Source organism: Choloepus didactylus, chromosome 1, assembly GCF_015220235.1.
Source record: "Choloepus didactylus isolate mChoDid1 chromosome 1, mChoDid1.pri, whole genome shotgun sequence".
NCBI lineage: Eukaryota > Metazoa > Chordata > Mammalia > Pilosa > Megalonychidae > Choloepus > Choloepus didactylus.
Window position 1 is genome coordinate 180,299,918 of NC_051307.1, and position 18,481 is coordinate 180,318,398.

Here is an 18,481-nt window from a genome sequence, read left to right on the forward strand (position 1 = left end):
CATGGAAAACTACAAAACATTGCTAAAAGAAATCAAAGAAGACCTAAATAAATGGAAAGACATTCCATGCTCATGGAGTGGAAGACTAACTGTTGTCAAGATTTCATTTCTGCCCAAAGTGATTTACAGATTCAACAGAATCCCAGTGAAAATTCCAACAGACTCCTTCCCAGAAAAGGAAGAACCAGTCATCAAATTCATATGAAAAAAAGGTAAGTGGCCCCAAATGGCCAGAAATCTTGAAGAACAAAGTTGAAGGACCCACTTCCCAATTTGAAAACCTGTTACAAAGTTAACAGTATTCAAAACAGCGTGGTACTGGCATATATACAGACATATAGACCAAAGGAATTGAATTGAGATTTCATAAATAAGCCTTCACATCTATGGTCAAGTTATTTATTCTTAATTCAGTTTTATTGAGATATATTCACATACCGTACAATCATCCATGGTGTACAATCACCTGTGCACAGTACCATCATATAGTTGTGCATTCATCACCCCAATCTATTTTTGCACATTTTCCTTATACCAGAAAGAATCAGAATAAAAATAAAAAATAAAAATAAAAAAGAACACCAAAATCATCCCCCCCAACCCACCCTACTTTTTCATTTAGTTTTTGTCCCCGTTTTTCTACTCATCTATCCATACACTGGATAAAGGGAGTGTGATCCACAAGGTTTTCACAATCACACCGTCACCCCCTTGTAAGCTACATTGTTATACAGTCGTCTTCAAGAGTCCAGGCTACTGGGTTGGAGTTTGGTAGTGTCAGGTATTTACTTCTAGCTATTCCAATACATTAAAACCTAAAAAGTGTTTTCTGTACAGTGCATAAGAATGTCCACCAGAGTGACCTCTCGACTCCATTTGAAATCTCTCAGCCACTGAAGCTTTATTTTGTTTCATTTCTCATCCCCCTTTTGGTCAAGAAGATGTTCTCAATCTCATGATGCCAGGTCTGATTCATCCCCGGGAGTCATATCGTGCGTTGCCAGAGAGATTTACACCCCTGGGAGTCAGGTCCCACATAGGGAGGAGGGCAGTGAGATCCCCTGCCAAGGTGGCTTAGTTAGAGAGAGAGGGCCACATCTGAGCAACAAAGGGGCACTCGAGGAGACTCTTAGGCACAATTATAAGCAGGTTTAGCCTCTCCTTTGCAGTAACAGGCTTCATAGAGGCAAGGCTTAAGACAGAGGGCTCAGCATGTCAAGCCGTCAGTCCCCAGTGTTTGTGAGACATCAACAATCCAGGTGAGGAAGCCCAACACCTCCGCATCCACTTCCCGCTCCTCAGGGGGACCCTGAATATGTATTTTTATTCTCCACCCAAATTACTTTGGGATGTGTTGCTATTTCACTCTAACCTATACAGAACTACCATATCTCCCTTCCTATTCAAAATTCCATGTAATTGTGGTGTTTGAACAAACTGACTGTAGAAGTTACATTGTTTAGAAGATACAGATCCTACACCAAATAAACATTTCTTCCCTTGGTCTCACATGGAAGTTGAAGTTTTAACACGCAGTCAGTTTAAACCTTTACCCTTTGGCCTGATTTGCCCTAGTCTTAACCAGATCTGCTTCATTCATATCTCTAATTGAAGTCTTGGCTCTTTTTCAGCTTTTTTTTTTTTTTTTTTTTTTTTAAACAGTTGCTGTATGCATCAATACTGACATTCATATATGCCGAGCTCTAGCTCTGAGTTTCAGGTGTCACAGAGATACCCAAAGTTCCAGAGACTGATCAGGTTATACACCAAGGGATCAACACCTCAGGGTTTGGAGGTAGCCATTACAATTCAGGAATAGATTTGACTGCTGCAAGAGCTTACAGTCTAGGGACCATTGCAATTATCATTTCCCTGTTAGGCTGTGCTCTAAGATTCAATTCTGAATTTACACATTGTAGTTAGTCCATATCGGTAAGGCATTATAGTGTTTGCCTTTGTTTCTGGCGTAGTTCACTCAAAATGCTATCTATAGGATCCATTCACTTCCTTGTGTGTCTCACAACTTCACTCGTAGTTGCTCAATATTCCATTGCATGCATACACCACAGTTCACCATTCTTTTCCTTAGTCAGTGTACCCTTAGGCCACCTCCACCTACTGCAAATTGTGAATACAGCCTCCATAAACACCAATGTGCAAATGTCCACTCATGTCTTTGCTCTCAGGTCTTCCAAGTACATGCCTCATAAGGAGGTTGCAGGACCTTATGGCCTCCATATACTTAGCTTCTTGTGGAACGACCACAGTGACCTCCAGACAGTGACCTCCATTCTGCCTCCTCATCAACAGTAAAGAGGTACATCCCTGTCTCTGTGTTTTCTCCAGCACTTTTACCCCTATTTATATTTTTTCCTACAATTTTATAGAAATATATTCACATAACATACAGTTATCCACTGTGTACCATCAGTTGTTCACAATATCATCATATAGTTGTATATTTATCACCATAGTCAGCACTTGAACATATTGATTACTATGAAAAAGTTTTGTGGTTTTTTTGGTGAATAATAAAAAAGATAATAAAAAAAAATAAAGTATCATATAATACAATATATTAGTAAGGACAGAAAACAGCACCACTACCAAGAATCCCATATGCCCCCCTTATATCTCCCTCTCATACACATTTAACTTTGGTATATTGCCTTTGTTACATTTAATGGGACCATATTACAGTGTTACTGTTGATCATCGACTCCAGTTTGCTTTGATTATGTTTTTCCCAAATACCATCCCTTTTTCAACACTCTGCATGGTTGACATTCATTTGTTCTCCCACATGTGAGAACATTTTTATATTTGTACATTTAGTAACAGTCATTGGCCACTCCAGTTTTTGCCAAGTTATACAGTCCCAGTCTTCATCACCTATCTTTACCTCTGGTGTTATACATTCCCCTGTCCCACCTCTTTCAGCCTTACTCACTGAGATCTTTGTTCAGTGTACTTACAATATTGTGCTACCATCACAGAGTATTATGCTATTTCTGTATCTATACAATCAATCCTGCTGAACATTCTGTAGTCCTTCAGCATCAAATGCTTGATCTCTACCCTCTTTCTATCTCCTGGTAGCTTGTGTTACCAGCTTTTAACTCTCAAAAGTTTACTCACTAATATTGTTCATATTAGTGATACCATACAGTATTTGTCCTTTTGTTTCTGGTTAACTTCACTCAACATAATGTCCTCAAGGTTCATCCACATTATATGTTCCATGTCTTTGTTCTGTCTTACAGCTGCATAATATTCCATCATGTATATATACCGCAGTTTGTTTATCCACTTGTCCAGTGATGCACATTTGAGCTACTTCCATCTCTTTCCAGTCGTGAATAATGCCGCAATAAACATCGGTTTACAAATGTCGATTTGTGTCTTAACTTTCAGTTCCTTTGAATATATGTCTGGCAGTGGAATAGCTGGGTCATATGGCAGATCTATATTTAGCTTCCTGAGGAACCTCCACACTGTCTTCCAGAGTGGTTGCACCATTCTGTATTCCCACCCTCAATGAATAAGTGTGCATTTTTCTCCATATCCTCTCCAGCACTTGTAATTTTCTGTTTTTTTGGATAATGGCCATTCTGGTAGGTGTGAGATGATATCTCATTGTGGTTTTGATTTGCATTTCCCCAATAGCCAGTGAAGTTCAGCATTTTCTCATATGTTTTTGAGCCATTTGTATTTCCTCTTCAGAAAAGTGTCTGTCCGTGTCTTTTGCCCATTTTTAAATTGGGTTGTTTGTCTTTCTGTTGTTGAGTTGTAGGATTGCTTTATATATTCGGGATATTAAATCCTTATCTGATATGTGGTTTCCAAATATTGTCTCCCATTGAGTAGGCGGCCTTTTTACTTTTTTAATAAAGTCCTTTGATGTACAAAAGTGTTTGATTTTGAGGAGATCACATTGTCTATTTGTTCTTTGGTTGCTCATGCTTTGGGTGTAAGGTCTAGGAAACCACCTCCTATCACAAAATCTTTAAGAAATTGCCCTATGTTTTCTTCTAAGAGTCTTGTGTTCTTAGCGCTTATGTTTAGGTCTTTGATCCATTTGGAGTTAATTTTTGTGTAAGGTGTGAGCTAGGAGTCCTCTTTCATTTTTTTGAAAATGGATATCCAGTTCTCCAAACACCATTTATTGAAGAGGCCACTCTGTCCCATTTGCTTTGGCTTGACTGCCTTATCAAAGATCAGTTGTCCGTAGATGTAAGAGTCTGTTTCTGAACATTCAGTTTGATTCCCTTGGTCTGGTCGGTATCTCTGTTCTTTATCTTGAGAACTGGAGCTTTGTAATATTCTTCAAAGTCAGGTATTGTGAGACCTCCTACTTTGTTCCTCTTTCTCGAGATATTTTTGGCTATTTGAGACACCTTGCCCTTCCAAATAAATTTGGTTATTGCTTTTTCTAGTTCTGCAAAGTAAGTTGTTGGGATTTTAATTGGTATTACATTGAATCTATAGATCAGTTTAGGTAGAGTTGACATCTTAATTATATTTAGTCTTCCAATCCATGAACACAGCATGTTCTTCCATTTTTTTAGGTCCTGTTCAGTTTCTTTTAGCAGTTTCGTGTAGTTTTCTTTGTATAGGTCTTTGGAGGCGTTCGTTAAGTTTATTCCTAAATATTGATTGTTTTGGTTGGTATTGTAAATGGAATTTTCTTATTTCTTCTTGTTGCACGTTACTTGTGTATAAGAGCACTACAGATTTTTGCGTGTTGATCTGGTAGCCTGCCACTTTGCTGTATTAATTGATTAGCTCTAATAGCTTTGCTGTAGATGTTTCTGGATTTTCTATGTATAGAATCATGTCATCTTCAAAGAGTGAAAGTTTTACTTCTTCTTTTCTAATTTGGGTGCTTTTTATTTCTTTTTCTTGCCTAATTGCTCTAGCTAGCACTACCAGGACAATGTTGAATAACAGTGGTGACAGTGGGCATCCCTGTCTTGTTTCTGGTCTTAGAGGGAAAGTTTTCCGTCTCTCCCCAGTGAGTACGATATTAGCTGTGGGTTTTTCATATATTACCTTTATCATATTGAGACAATTCCCTTCTATTCCTATCCTTTGAAGTGTTTTCATCAAGAAAGGATGTTGAATTTTGTCAAATACATTTTCTGCATCAATCGAGATAATCATGTGGTTCTTCTGCTTTTATTGATTGATGTGGTGTACTACATTAATTGATTTGCTTGTTGTTGAACCAGCCTTGCATACCTGGAGTAAACCCCACTTGGTCATGGTGTATAATTCTTTTAATGTGCTGCTGGATTCTATTTGCAAATATTTTGTTGAGGAGTTTTGCATCTATATTAATTAAAGAGATTGGTGGAGGTGGGGCAAGATGGCGGACTGGTGAGCTGTATGTTTTAGTTACTCCTCCAGGAAAGTAGGTAGAAAGCCAGGAACTGCGTGGACTGGACACCACAGAGCAATCTGACTTTGGGCATACTTCATACAACACTCATGAAAACGTGGAACTGCTGAGATCAGCAAAATCTGTAAGTTTTTGTGGCCAGGGGACCCGCACCCCTCCCTGCCAGGCTCAGTCCCGTGGGAGGAGGGGCTGTCAGCTCCGGGAAGGAGAAGGGAGAACTGCAGTGGCAGCCCTTATCGGAAACTCATTCTACTGATCCAAACTCCAACCATAGATAGACTGAGACCAGACACCAGAGAATCTGAGAGCAGCCAGCCCAGCAGAGAGGAGACAGGCATAGAAAAAAACAACATGAAAAACTCCAAAATAAAAGCGGAGGATTTTTGGAGTTCTGATGAACATAGAAAGGGGAAGGGCAGAGCTCAGGCCCTGAGGCGCATATGCAAATCCTGAAGAAAAGCTGATCTCTCTGCCCTGTGGACCTTTCCTTAATGGCCCTAATTGCTTTGTCTCTTAGCATTTCAATAACCCATTAGATCTCTGAGAAGGGCCCTTTGTTTTTGTTTTTTTTTTAAATCCTTTTTTCTTTTTCTAAAACAATTACTCTAAGAAGCCCAATACAGAAAGCTTCAAAGACTTGAAATTTGGGCAGGTCAAGACAAGAGCAGAACTAAGAGAGCTCTGAGACAAAAGGCAGTAATCCAGTGGCTGAGAAAATTCACTAAACACCACAACTTCCCAAGAAAAGGGGGGTGTCCGCTCACAGCCATCATCCTGGTGGACAGGAAACACTCCTGCCCATCGCCAGCCCCATAGCCCAGAGCTGCCCCAGACAACCCAGTGTGACGGAAGCGCTTCAAATAATAGGCACACACCACAAAACTGGGCGTGGACATTAGCCTTCCCTGCAACCTCAGCTGATTGTCCCAGAGTTGGGAAGGTAGAGCAGTGTGAATTAACAAAGCCCCATTCAGCCATCATTTCAGTAGACTGGGAGCCTCCCTACACAGCCCAGCAGCCCAGAACCGCCCTGGGGGGATGGCACTCACCTGTGACATACAACAGTCATCCCTCAACAGAGGACCAGGGGTGCACAGCCTGGAAGAGGGGCCCACTTGCAAGTGTCAGGAGCCATACGCCAATACCAAGGACTTGTGGGTCAGTGGCAGAGACAAACTGTGGCAGGACTGAACTGAAGGATTAGACTATTGCAGCAGCTTTAAAACTCTAGGATCACCAGGGAGATTTGATTGTTAGAGCCACATCCCCTCCCTGACTGCCCAGAAACACGCCCCATATACAGGGCAGGCAACACCAACTACACACGCAAGCTTGGTACACAATTGGACCCCACAAGACTCACTCCCCCACTCACCAAAAAGGCTAAGCAGGGGAGAACTGGCTTGTGGAGAACAGGTGGCTCGTGGACACCACCTGCTGGTTAGTTAGAGAAAGTGTACTCCACGAAGCTGTAGATCTGATAAATTAGAGATAAGGACTTCAATTGCTCTACAAATCCTGAAAGAACCCTATCAAGTTCCGCAAATGCCAAGAGGCCAAAAAACAACAGAAAATTACAAAGCATGTGAAAAAACCAGACGATATGCATAACCCAAGCCCAAGCACCCAAATCAAAAGATCAGGAGAGACACAGCACCTAGAGCAGCTACTCAAAGAACTAAAGATGAACAGTGAGACCATAGTACGGTATACAAAGGAGATCAAGAAGACCCTAGAAGAGCATAAAGAAGACATTGCAAGACTAAATAAAAAAATGGATGATCTTATGGAAATTAAAGAAACTGTTGACCAAATTAAAAAGATTCTGGACACTCATAGTACAAGACTAGAGGAAGTTGAACAACGAATCAGTGACCTGGAAGATGACAGAATGGAAAATGAAAGCATAAAAGAAAGAATGGGGAAAAAAATTGAAAAAATCGAAATGGACCTCAGGGATATGATAGATAATATGAGACGTCCGAATATAAGACTCATTGGTGTTCCAGAAGGGGAAGAAAAGGGTAAAGGTCTAGGAAGAGTATTCAAAGAAATTGTTGGGGAAAACTTCCCAAATCTTCTAAACAACATAAATACACAAATCATAAATGCTCAGCGAACTCCAAATAGAATAAATCCAAATAAACCCACTCCGAGACATATTCTGATCACACTGTCAAACACGGAAGAGAAGGAGCAAGTTCTGAAAGGAGGAAGAGAAAAGCAATTCACCACATATGAAGGAAACAACATAAGACTAAGTAGTGACTACTCAGCAGCCACCATGGAGGCGAGAAGGCAGTGGCACGATATATTTAAAATTCTGAGTGAGAAAAATTTCCAGCCAAGAATACTTTATCCAGCAAAGCTCTCCTTCAAATTTGAGGGAGAGCTTAAATTTTTCACAGACAAATGCTGAGAGAATTTGCTAACAAGAGACCTGCCCTACTGGAGATACTAAAGGGAGCCCTACAGACAGAGAAACAAAGACAGGACAGAGAGACTTGGAGAAAGGTTCAGTACTAAAGAGATTCGGTATGGGTACAATAAAGGATATTAATAGACAGAGGGGAAAAATATGACAAACATAAACCAAAGGATAAGATGGCTGATTCAAGAAATGCCTTCACGGTTATGACGTTGAATGTAAATGGATTAAACTCCCCAATTAAAAGATATAGATTCGCAGAATGGATCAAAAAAAATAAACCATCAGTATGTTGCATACAAGAGACTCATCTTAGACACAGGGACACAAAGAAACTGAAAGTGAAAGGATGGAAAAAAATATTTCATGCAAGCTACAGCCAAAAGAAAGCAGGTGTAGCAATATTAATCTCAGATAAAATAGACTTTAAATGCAGGGATGTTTTGAGAGACAAAGAAGGCCACTACATACTAATAAAAGGGGCAATTCGACAAGAAGAAATAACAATCGTAAATGTCTATGCACCCAGTCAAGGTGCCACAAAATACATGAGAGAAACACTGGCAAAACTAAAGGAAGCAATTGATGTTTCCACAATAATTGTGGGAGACTTCAACACATCACTCTCTCCTATAGATAGATCAAGCAGACAGAAGACCAATCAGGAAATTGAAAACCTAAACAATCTGATAAATGAATTAGATTTAACAGACATATTCAGGACATTACATCCCAAATCACCAGGATACACATACTTTTCTAGTGCTCATGGAACTTTCTCCAGAATAGATCATATGCTGGGACATAAAACAAGCCTCAATAAATTTAAAAAGATAAAAATTATTCAAAGCACATTCTCTGACCACAATGGAATACAATTAGAAGTCAATAACCGTCAGAGATTTAGAAAATTCACAAATACCTGGAGGTTAAACAACACACTCCTAAACAATCAGTGGGTTAAAGAAGAAATAGCAAGAGAAATTGCTAAATATATAGAGACGAATGAAAATGAGAACACAACATACCAAAACCTATGGGATGCAGCAAAAGCAGTGCTAAGGGGGAAATTTATAGCACTAAACGCATATATGAAAAAGGAAGAAACAGCCAAAATCAAAGAACTAATGGATCAACTGAAGAAGCTAGAAAATGAACAGCAAACCAATCCTAAACCAAGTAGAAGAAAAGAAATAACAAGGATTAAAGCAGAAATAAATGACATAGAGAACAAAAAAACAAGAGAGAGAATAAATAACACCAAAAGTTGGTTCTTTGAGAAGATTAACAAGATTGACAAGCCCCTAGCTAGACTGACAAAATCAAAAAGAGAGAAGACCCATATAAACAAAATAATGAATGAAAAAGGTGACATAACTGCAGATCCTGAAGAAATTAAAAAAATTATAAGAGGATGCTATGAACAACTGTATGGCAACAAACTGGATAATGTAGAAGAAATGGACAATTTCCTGGAAACATATGAACAACCTAGAATGACCAGAGAAGAAATAGAAGATCTCAACCAACCCATCACAAGCAAAGAGATCCAATCAGTCATCAAAAATCTTCCCACAAATAAATGCCGAGGGCCAGATGGCTTCACAGGGGAATTCTACCAAACTTTCCAGAAAGAACTCACACCAGTCTTACTGAAACTCTTTCAAAACATTGAAGAAAATGGAACACTACCTAACTCATTTTATGAAGCTAACATCAATCTAATACCAAAACCAGGCAAAGATGCTGCAAAAAAGGAAAACTAACGGCCAATCTCCCTAATGAATATAGATGCAAAAATCCTCAACAAAATACTTGCAAATCGAATCCAAAGACACATTAAAAAAATCATACACCATGACCAAGTGGGGTTCATTCCAGGCATGCAAGGATGGTTCAACATAAGAAAATCAATCAATGTATTACAACACATTAACAAGTCAAAAGGGAAAAATCAATTGATCATCTCAATAGATGCTGAAAAAGCATTTGACAAAATCCAACATCCCTTTTTGATAAAAACACTTCAAAAGGTGGGAATTGAAGGAAACTTTGTCAACATGATATAGAGCATGTATGAAAAACCCACAGCCAGCATAGTACTCAATGGTGAGAGACTGAAAGCCTTCCCTCTAAGATCAGGAACAAGACAAGGATGCCTGCTGTCACCACTGTTATTCAACATTGTGCTGGAAGTGCTAGCCAGGGCAATCCGGCAAGACAAAGAAATAAAAGGCATCCAAATTGGACAAGAAGAAGTAAAACTGTCATTGTTTGCAGATGATATGATCTTATATCTGGAAAACCCTGAGGAATCAACGATACAGCTACTAGAGCTAATAAACAAATTTTGCAAAGTAGCGGGATGCAAGATAAATGCACATAAGTCAGTAATGTTTCTATATGCTAGAAATGAACAAACTGAAGAGACACTCAAGAAAAAGATACCATTTTCAATAGCAACTAAAAATATCAAGTACCTAGGAATAAACTTAACCAAAGATGTAAAAGACCTATACAAAGAAAACTACATAACTCTACTAAAAGAAATAGAAGGGGACTTTAAAAGATGGAAAAATATTCCATGTTCATGGATAGGAAGACTAAATGTCATTAAGATGTCAATTCTACCCAAACTCATCTACAGATTCAATGCAATCCCAATCAAAATTCCAACAACCTACTTTGCAGACTTGGAAAAGCTAGTTATCAAATTTATTTGGAAAGGGAAGATGCCTCGAATTGCTAAAGACACTCTAAAAAAGAAAAACGAAGTGGGAGGACTTACACTCCCTGACTTTGAAGCTTATTATAAAGCCACAGTTGCCAAAACAGCATGGTACTGGCACAAAGATAGACATATAGATCAATGGAATCGAATTGAGAATTCAGAGATAGACACTCAGATCTATGGCCGACTGATCTTTGATAAGGCCCCCAAAGTCACTGAACTGAGTCATAATGGTCTTTTCAACAAATGAGGCTGGGAGAGTTGGATATCCATATCCAAAAGAATGAAAGAGGACCCCTACCTCACCCCCTACACAAAAATTAACTCAAAATGGACCAAAGATCTCAATATAAAAGAAAGTACCATAAAACTCCTAGAAGATAATGTAGGAAAACATCTTCAAGACCTTGTATTAGGCGGCCACTTCCTAGACTTTACACCCAAAGCAGAAGCAACAAAAGAAAAAATAGATAAATGGGAACTCCTCAAGCTTAGAAGTTTCTGCACCTCAAAGGAATTTCTCAAAAAGATAAAGAGGCAGACAACTCAATGGGAAAAAATTTTTGGAAACCATGTATCTGACAAAAGACTGATATCTTGCATATGTAAAGAAATCCTACAACTCAATGACAGTAGTACAGACAGCCCAATTATAAAATGGGCAAAAGATATGAAAAGACAGTTCTCTGAAGAGGAAATAGAAATGGCTAAGAAACACATGAAAAAATGTTCAGCTTCACTAGCTATTAGAGAGATGCAAATTAAGACCACAATGAGATACCATCTAACACGGGTTAGAATGGCTGCCATTAAACAAACAGGAAACTACAAATGCTGGAGGGGATGTGGAGAAATTGGAACTCTTATTCATTGTTGGTGGGACTGTATAATGGTTCAGCCACTCTGGAAGTCAGTCTGGCAGTTCCTTAGAAAAGTAGATATAGAGTTACCATTCGATCCAGCAATTGCACTTCTCGGTATATACCCGGAAGATCGGAAAGCAGTGACACGAACAGATGTCTGCACGCCAATGTTCGTAGCAGCATTATTCACAATTGCCAAGAGATGGAAACAACCCAAATGTCCTTCAACAGATGAGTGGATAAATAAAATGTGGTATATACACACGATGGAATACTACGCGGCAGTAAGAAGGAACGATCTCGTGAAACATATGACAACATGGATGAACCTTGAAGACATAATGCTGAGCGAAATAAGCCAGGCACAAAACGAGAAATATTATATGCTACCACTAATGTGAACTTTGAAAAATGTAAAACAAATTGTGTATAATGTAGAATGTAGGGGAACTAGCAATAGAGAGCAATTAAGGAAGGGGGAACAATAATCCAAGGAGAACAGATAAGCTGTTTAACATTCTGGGGATGCCCAGGAATGACTATGGTCTGTTAATTTCTGATGGATATAGTAGGAGCAACTTCACAGAAATGTTGCTATATTAGGTAACTTTCTTGGGGTAAAGTAGGAACATGTTGGAAGTTAAGCAGTTATCTTAGGTTAGTTGTCTTTTTCTTACTCCCTTGTTATGGTCTCTTTGAAATGTTCTTTTATTGTATGTTTGTTTTCTTTTTAACTATTTTTTGATACAGTTGATTTAAAAAAGAAGGGAAAGTAAAAAAAAAAAACAAGGAAAAAAAGATGTAGTGCCTCCTTGAGGAGCCTGTGGAGAATGCAAGGGTATTGGGCTACCCCACCTCCATGGTTGCTAACGTGACCACAGACATAGGGGACTGGTGGTTTGATGGGTTGAGCCCTCTACCATAGGTTTTACCCTTGGGAAGACGGTTGCTGCAAAGGAGAGGCTAGGCCTCCCTATGATTGTGCCTAAGAGCCTTCTCTCAAATGCCTCTTTGTTGTTCAGATGTGGCCCTCTCTCTCTGGCTAAGCCAACTTGAAAGGTGAAATCACTGCCCTCCCCCGTACGTGGGATCGGACACCCAGGGGAGTGAATCTCCCTGGCAATGTGGAATATGACTCCCAGGGAGGAATGTAGACCTGGCATCGTGTGACGGAGAACATCTTCTTGATCAAAAGGGGGATGTGAAAGGAAATGAAATAAGCTTCAGTAGCAGAGAGATTCCAAAAGGAGCCGAGAGGTCACTCTGGTGGGCACTCTTACGCACACTTTAGACAACCCTTTTTAGGTTCTAAAGAATTGGGGTAGCTGGTGGTGGATACCTGAAACTATCAAACTACAACCCAGAACCCATGAATCTCGAAGACAGTTGTATAAAAATGTAGCTTATGAGGGGTGACAATGGGATTGGGAAAGCCATAAGGACCACACTCCACTTTGTCTAGTTTATGGATGGATGAGTAGAAAAAATAGGGGAAGGAAAGAAACAGACAAAGGTACCCAGTGTTCTTTTTACTTCAATTGCTCTTTTTCACTCTAATTATTATTCTTGTTATTTTTGTGTGTGTGGTAATGAAGGTGTCAGGGATTGATTTAGGTGATGAATGTACAACTATGTAATGGTACTGTGAACAATCAAAAGTACGATTTGTTTTGTATGACTGCGTGGTATGTGAATATATCTCAATAAAATGAAGATAAAAATAAATAAATAAATAAATAAAGAGATTGGTCTACAATTTTCTTTGTTTTGTAGTATCTTTTTCTGGTTTTGGTATTAGGATGATGTTGGCTTCATAGAGTGAGTTGGGTAGCTTTCCCTCCTTTTCAGTTTTTTTGTAGAGTTTGAGCAGCATTGATATTAATTCTTTCTTGTATGCTTGGTACAATTCACATGTGAAACCATCTGGTCCTGGGCTTTTATTTTTTGAGAGCTTTTTGATAACTGACTCAATCTCTTTCCTTGTGATTGGTTTGTTGAGGTCATCTGTTTCTTTTCGGGTCAATGTTTGCTGTTTATGCTTTTCTAGGAAGCTGTCCATTTCATGTAATTTTTCCAGTTTATTAGCATTAGTTGCTCATAGTATCGTCTCATTATCTCCTTTATTTCTGCAGGTCAGCAGTTATGTTTCCTTTCCCTTTCTGCTTGCATTTATTTGCATTCACTCTCTCTCTTGCTCGCTCTTTTTATTTTTAATTTATTTTTGTTAGCCTAGCTAAGGGGCCCATCAATTTTGTTGATTTTTTCGAAGAGCCAGCTGCTGGTTTTGTTGTCTCTATTGTTTTCCTGTTCTCAGTTTCATTTATTTCTGCTCTAATCTTTGTTATTTCTTTCCTTCTTGCTTTGGGGTTTATTTGCTGTTCTTTCTCTGGTTCCTTCAGGTGGACAGTTAATGTCTCAATTTTTGCTCTCTCTCCTCTTAATTGGTATTGCATTGAATCTATAAATCAGTTTAGGTAGAGCTGACATCTTAATTATATTTAGTCTTCCAATCCATGAACACGGTATGTTCTTCCATTTGTTTTAGGTCCTGTTCGATTTCTTTTTGCAGTGTCTTGTAGTTTTCTTTGTATATGTCTTTGGATGCATTCGTTAAGTTTATTCCTAAATATTCATTCTTTTGGTTGGTATTATAAATGGAATTTTTTTGTTTATTTCTTCCTCTTGTTGCACATTACTTATGTATAAGAACACTACAGATGTTTGTGTGTTGATCTTGTAGCCTGCCACTAGGCTGTATTCATTGATTAGCTCTAATAGCTTTGCTGTAGATTTTTCTGGATTTTTTACATATAGAATCATTTTTTTTAGGTCTTGTTTGACTTCTTTTAGCAGTTTTTTGTAGTTTTCTTTGTATAGGTCTTTGGAGGCCTTCGTTAAGTTTTTTCCCAAATAAAGTTTATTCCTAAATAGGCATTTAGGACAATAAATTTCCCTCTCAGCACCGCCTTTGCTGCATCCCATAAGTTTTGATATGTTGTGTTTTTATTGTCATTTGACTTGAGGTGTTTACTAATTTCTCTTGTAATTTCTTCCTTTACCCACTGGTTTTCTAAGAGTGTGTTGTTTGTCTCCATATATTTGTGAATTTTACAATCTTCTGCCTGTTATTTATTTCTAACCTCTCTCCATTATGATCTAAGATGGTATTTTTTATAATATAAAAACTTTTAAATTTCTTGAGACTTGGTTTGTGACCCAGCCTGTGGTCTATCCTAGAGAATGTTCCATGAGCACTTGAGAAAAACATGTATCCTGCTGTCATGGGATGTAGTGTTCTATAAATGTCTGTCAAGTCTAGTTCATTTATCATACAGTTCAACATTTCCGTTTCCTTGTTGATCCTCTGTCTAGATGTTCTATCCATTGATGAAAGCGGTGTATTGAAGTCTCCAACTATTATTTTGGGGTTATCTACTTCTCTTTCAGTGTTCTCAGTGTTTGCCTCATGAATTTTGGGGCACTCTGGCTTGGTGCATAAATATTTTTAATTGTTATATTTTCTTGATGAATTGATCCATTTATTAATATATAGGTCCTTTGTCTCTTTTAATTGTTTTACTTTTGAAGACTTCTTTGTCTGATAATGATATAGCTCTCCCACTTTTTGTGGTTGCTGTTTGCATGAAATATCTTTTTTCCAACCTTTCACTTTTAGCCTATTTTTGTCTTTGTGTCTATGGTGAGTTTCTTGTAGACAGCATATAGATGGGTCCTGTTTTTTAATCCATTCTGCCAGTCTGTGTCTTTTTATTGGGGAGTTTAATCCATTAACATTTAGTGTTATTACTGTAAGGAAGTAATTTCTTCTATCATTTTGTCTTTTGAGTTTTGTATGTAATGTCTTATTTTTTCCTCTCTTTCTTTTTACCCTTCCTGATAATCTTCATTTCTACACTCTTCTTCAAACCTCTTTCTCCTGTCTTTTCCTATCAGCCTGTAGCACTCCCTTTAGTATTTCTTATAGCACCAGTCTCTTTTTCACTAACTCTCTTAGTGTCTGTTTGTCTGGAAATATTTTAATCTCTCCCTCATTTTTTTGTTTTTGTTTTTGTTTTTTGTTTTTTTTTTATATTTTTCTTTTTCTTCTCCCTCATTTTTGAAGGACAGTTTTGCCGGATATAGAATTCTTGGTTGGCATTGCTTCTCTTTCAGTATCTTAAATATATCTTACCATTGTCTTCTTGCCTCCATGGTTTCTGTATAGAAATCTGTACATAGTCTTATCGAGTTTCCCTTGTGTGTGATGGATTGCTTTTCTCTTGCTTCTTTCAGAATTCTCTTTGTCTTTGACATTGGACAGTCTGATCAGAAAGTATCTTGGAGCAGGTGTCTTGGGGTCCATTCTGTTTGAGATGCTCTGTCCTTCTTGAATCTCTGATTTTCTGTCTTTTCATAAGAGTTGGGACATTTTCGGTGATTATTTCTTCTGTTATTATTTCTGCCCCTTTTCCCCTCTCTTCTCCCTCTGGGACACCCATAACATGTATATATATATGCATTTCATGTTGTCACTCAGCTCCCTAAGACCCTGCTCATGTTTTTCCATTCTTTTCACCATCTGTTCTTTTGTGTGTGTGAATTCGGACGTCTGGTCTTCCAATTCACTGATCCTTTCTTCTGCCTGTTCAAATCTACTGTTGTATACCTCCAATGTCTTTTTCATCTTCTCCATTATGCCCTTCATTCCCATAAGTTCTGCCATTTGATTTTTCAAGTTTATGAATTCTTCGTTATGGTCATCCAGTGTTCTCCTTATATCCTTCTTCTCTTTTACTATGTCTTCCCTCAGTTCATTGACTTGATTTTTGAATTGATTTAGCTTTGTTTGAACATCTCCAATTAGTTCTTCCTTCAGTTCATTGGATTGGTTTAGCAATAATTACTTCAACTCCTGTGTCTTGATTGAACTATTAGTTTGTTTCTTTGGTTGGTCGATATTTTCATATTTCCTATTGTGGCTTGTTATGTTAAGCTGTATAGGCATCTGACTTTCTTCATTAGTTTATCTTGGAGCTTGTTTTCACTCTTTTGTCTAGGGTTTTATTTGTTGCTTGGCTTTGTTCTCTAACCCTTGGTGTTCAGTTCAGCCTGTTTTAGACCTTTAACAGATTCTGTTTAGTTGATCAGAGTTTTTCATCTCTTGTTTTTCTGTTTCTTGTCCTGCCTCTGTGTAGCCTTCTTGTGTGATGGACTCCTCAGATATGGTCAACCCCAGTCAGGTTTTCCCAGTTCAGAGAGGCCCAGGTCTCAGGAGGAGGGTTTGGAGTTTCCTTGAGAATGAGACCCTCCTGTGAGGCCTTTAGAGTCTATGCTTCTCCTCTGCTGTCCAGCAGGTGGCACTTGCCAGCCTGCAGTTACCCCAACAGCGTAAGGAGGCGTGGAATGTTTACTTCTCTGGGTGACTCTGATCCTGTCAGGGGCATGGCTGACTGAAGCTGGTTCCTGAATTCCAGCCCCTGGGATCTGAGTTCCCAAAAGGAGGGCTATCACTGGAGCTGGGCCACGATTCCCTTTTCTTGGGAAGTTATGGTGTTTAGTGAATTTTCTCAGCCACTAGACTTATTGCTTTGTCTCTCAGAACTATCTTAGCTCTGCTCTTGCCTGGGCCCAAATTGGAAGTCTTTGAGGCTTTCTATATTGGGCTTCTTAGAGTAATTGTTTTAGAAAAAGAGAAAAAAGATTTAAAAAGAAGAAGTGCCCAGTATGGACTGTCTACAGTCCTTGCAGATCTACTGGGCTTTTGACATGCTAAAAGACAAGGAGTTGAGGGCGATTAAGGAACAATCAAGAAAGCAGAGGAAACAGCTCTTCAGACAAGGGTCCTTGTCCCCTGGATTTGCATATGCACCTGATTCTGTTTGAGCCCTGCCCTTCTCCATATCATGTTCACCACAACTCCAAAAAGTCTCTGTTTTTATTTTGCGGTTTGTTTTGCTGTTTTTGCTAGCCGTATCTCTTTTCCCCTGGGCTGACTGGTCCCAGATTCTCCGGTGTCTGGTCTCAGTCTATCTATGTTTGGAGTTTGTGATCAGCAGTCTGAGTTTTCAATCAGAGGTGCAACTGCAGTTCTCCCTCCTGGTTCCCAGCACCGACGGCCCCTCCTCCCAGGGGACTGTGCCTGGCAGGGAGGGGCGCGGGTCCCCTGGCCACGAGAACTTACAGATTTCGCTGATCCCAGCTGTTCCATGTGTTCTTGAGTCTTGTATGAAGTATGTCCAAAGTCAAATTGCTCTGTGGTGTCCGGTCCATGCAGTTCCTGGTTTTCTACCAACTGCCCTATAGGAGTAACTAAAACCCACACCTCACCACTCCACCATCTTGCCCCACCCCTTTTCGATACTTGTCAATTGATTTTTGACAAGTACACTCAGTGGGGGAAAAATACTGTAACATGTTACTGGGATTACTGGATAGCTATATGCAAAAGAATGAAGGTGGGTCCCTACCACACATTGTACCGAAATTAACTCAAAATGGATCAAACACCTAAATATAAGAACTAAAACCATAGAACTCCAGAAGAAAATATCAGGAAACATCTTCAGGACCTAGTGTTAGGCAGTGGTTTCTTACACTTTACAATAAAAGCAACAAATGAAACAGTAGATAAATGGGACTTAATAAAAATTAGAAGCTTTCGTGCAACAAAGGACTTTATTACAAAGATGAAAAGACAGCCTACATAATAGGAGAAATAATTTGCAAACCACTTATCTGGAAAGGGTTTAATATCCAGAATAAATAACTTCTACAACTCAACAACAAAAAGACAATCTAATTTTAAAATGGGGAAAAGCCTTGAATACACATTTCTCTAAAGTAAATATACAGATGGTCAGTAAGAGCGTGAAAAGATGTTCAGCATCATTATCCATTAGGAAAATGAAAATCAAAACCACAATGAAATATCATCTACACCCATAGAATGGCTACTATTAAAAAAAAAAAAAACAAAATAACAAATGTTGGAAAGTATGTGGAGAAATAGGAACACTCATACATTGTTGGTGGAAATGTAAAATGGTGCAGTCACTGTG

The 18,481-nt window shown here is 38.8% G+C and overlaps 1 protein-coding gene across 2 annotated transcripts in view; it reads left to right on the plus strand.

Annotated features, from left to right (window-relative positions):
- The window catches only part of CMC1 (C-X9-C motif containing 1), a 145,628-nt gene that overhangs the window by 38,175 nt on the left and 88,972 nt on the right, over window positions 1-18,481 (plus strand). The window lies entirely within an intron of this gene.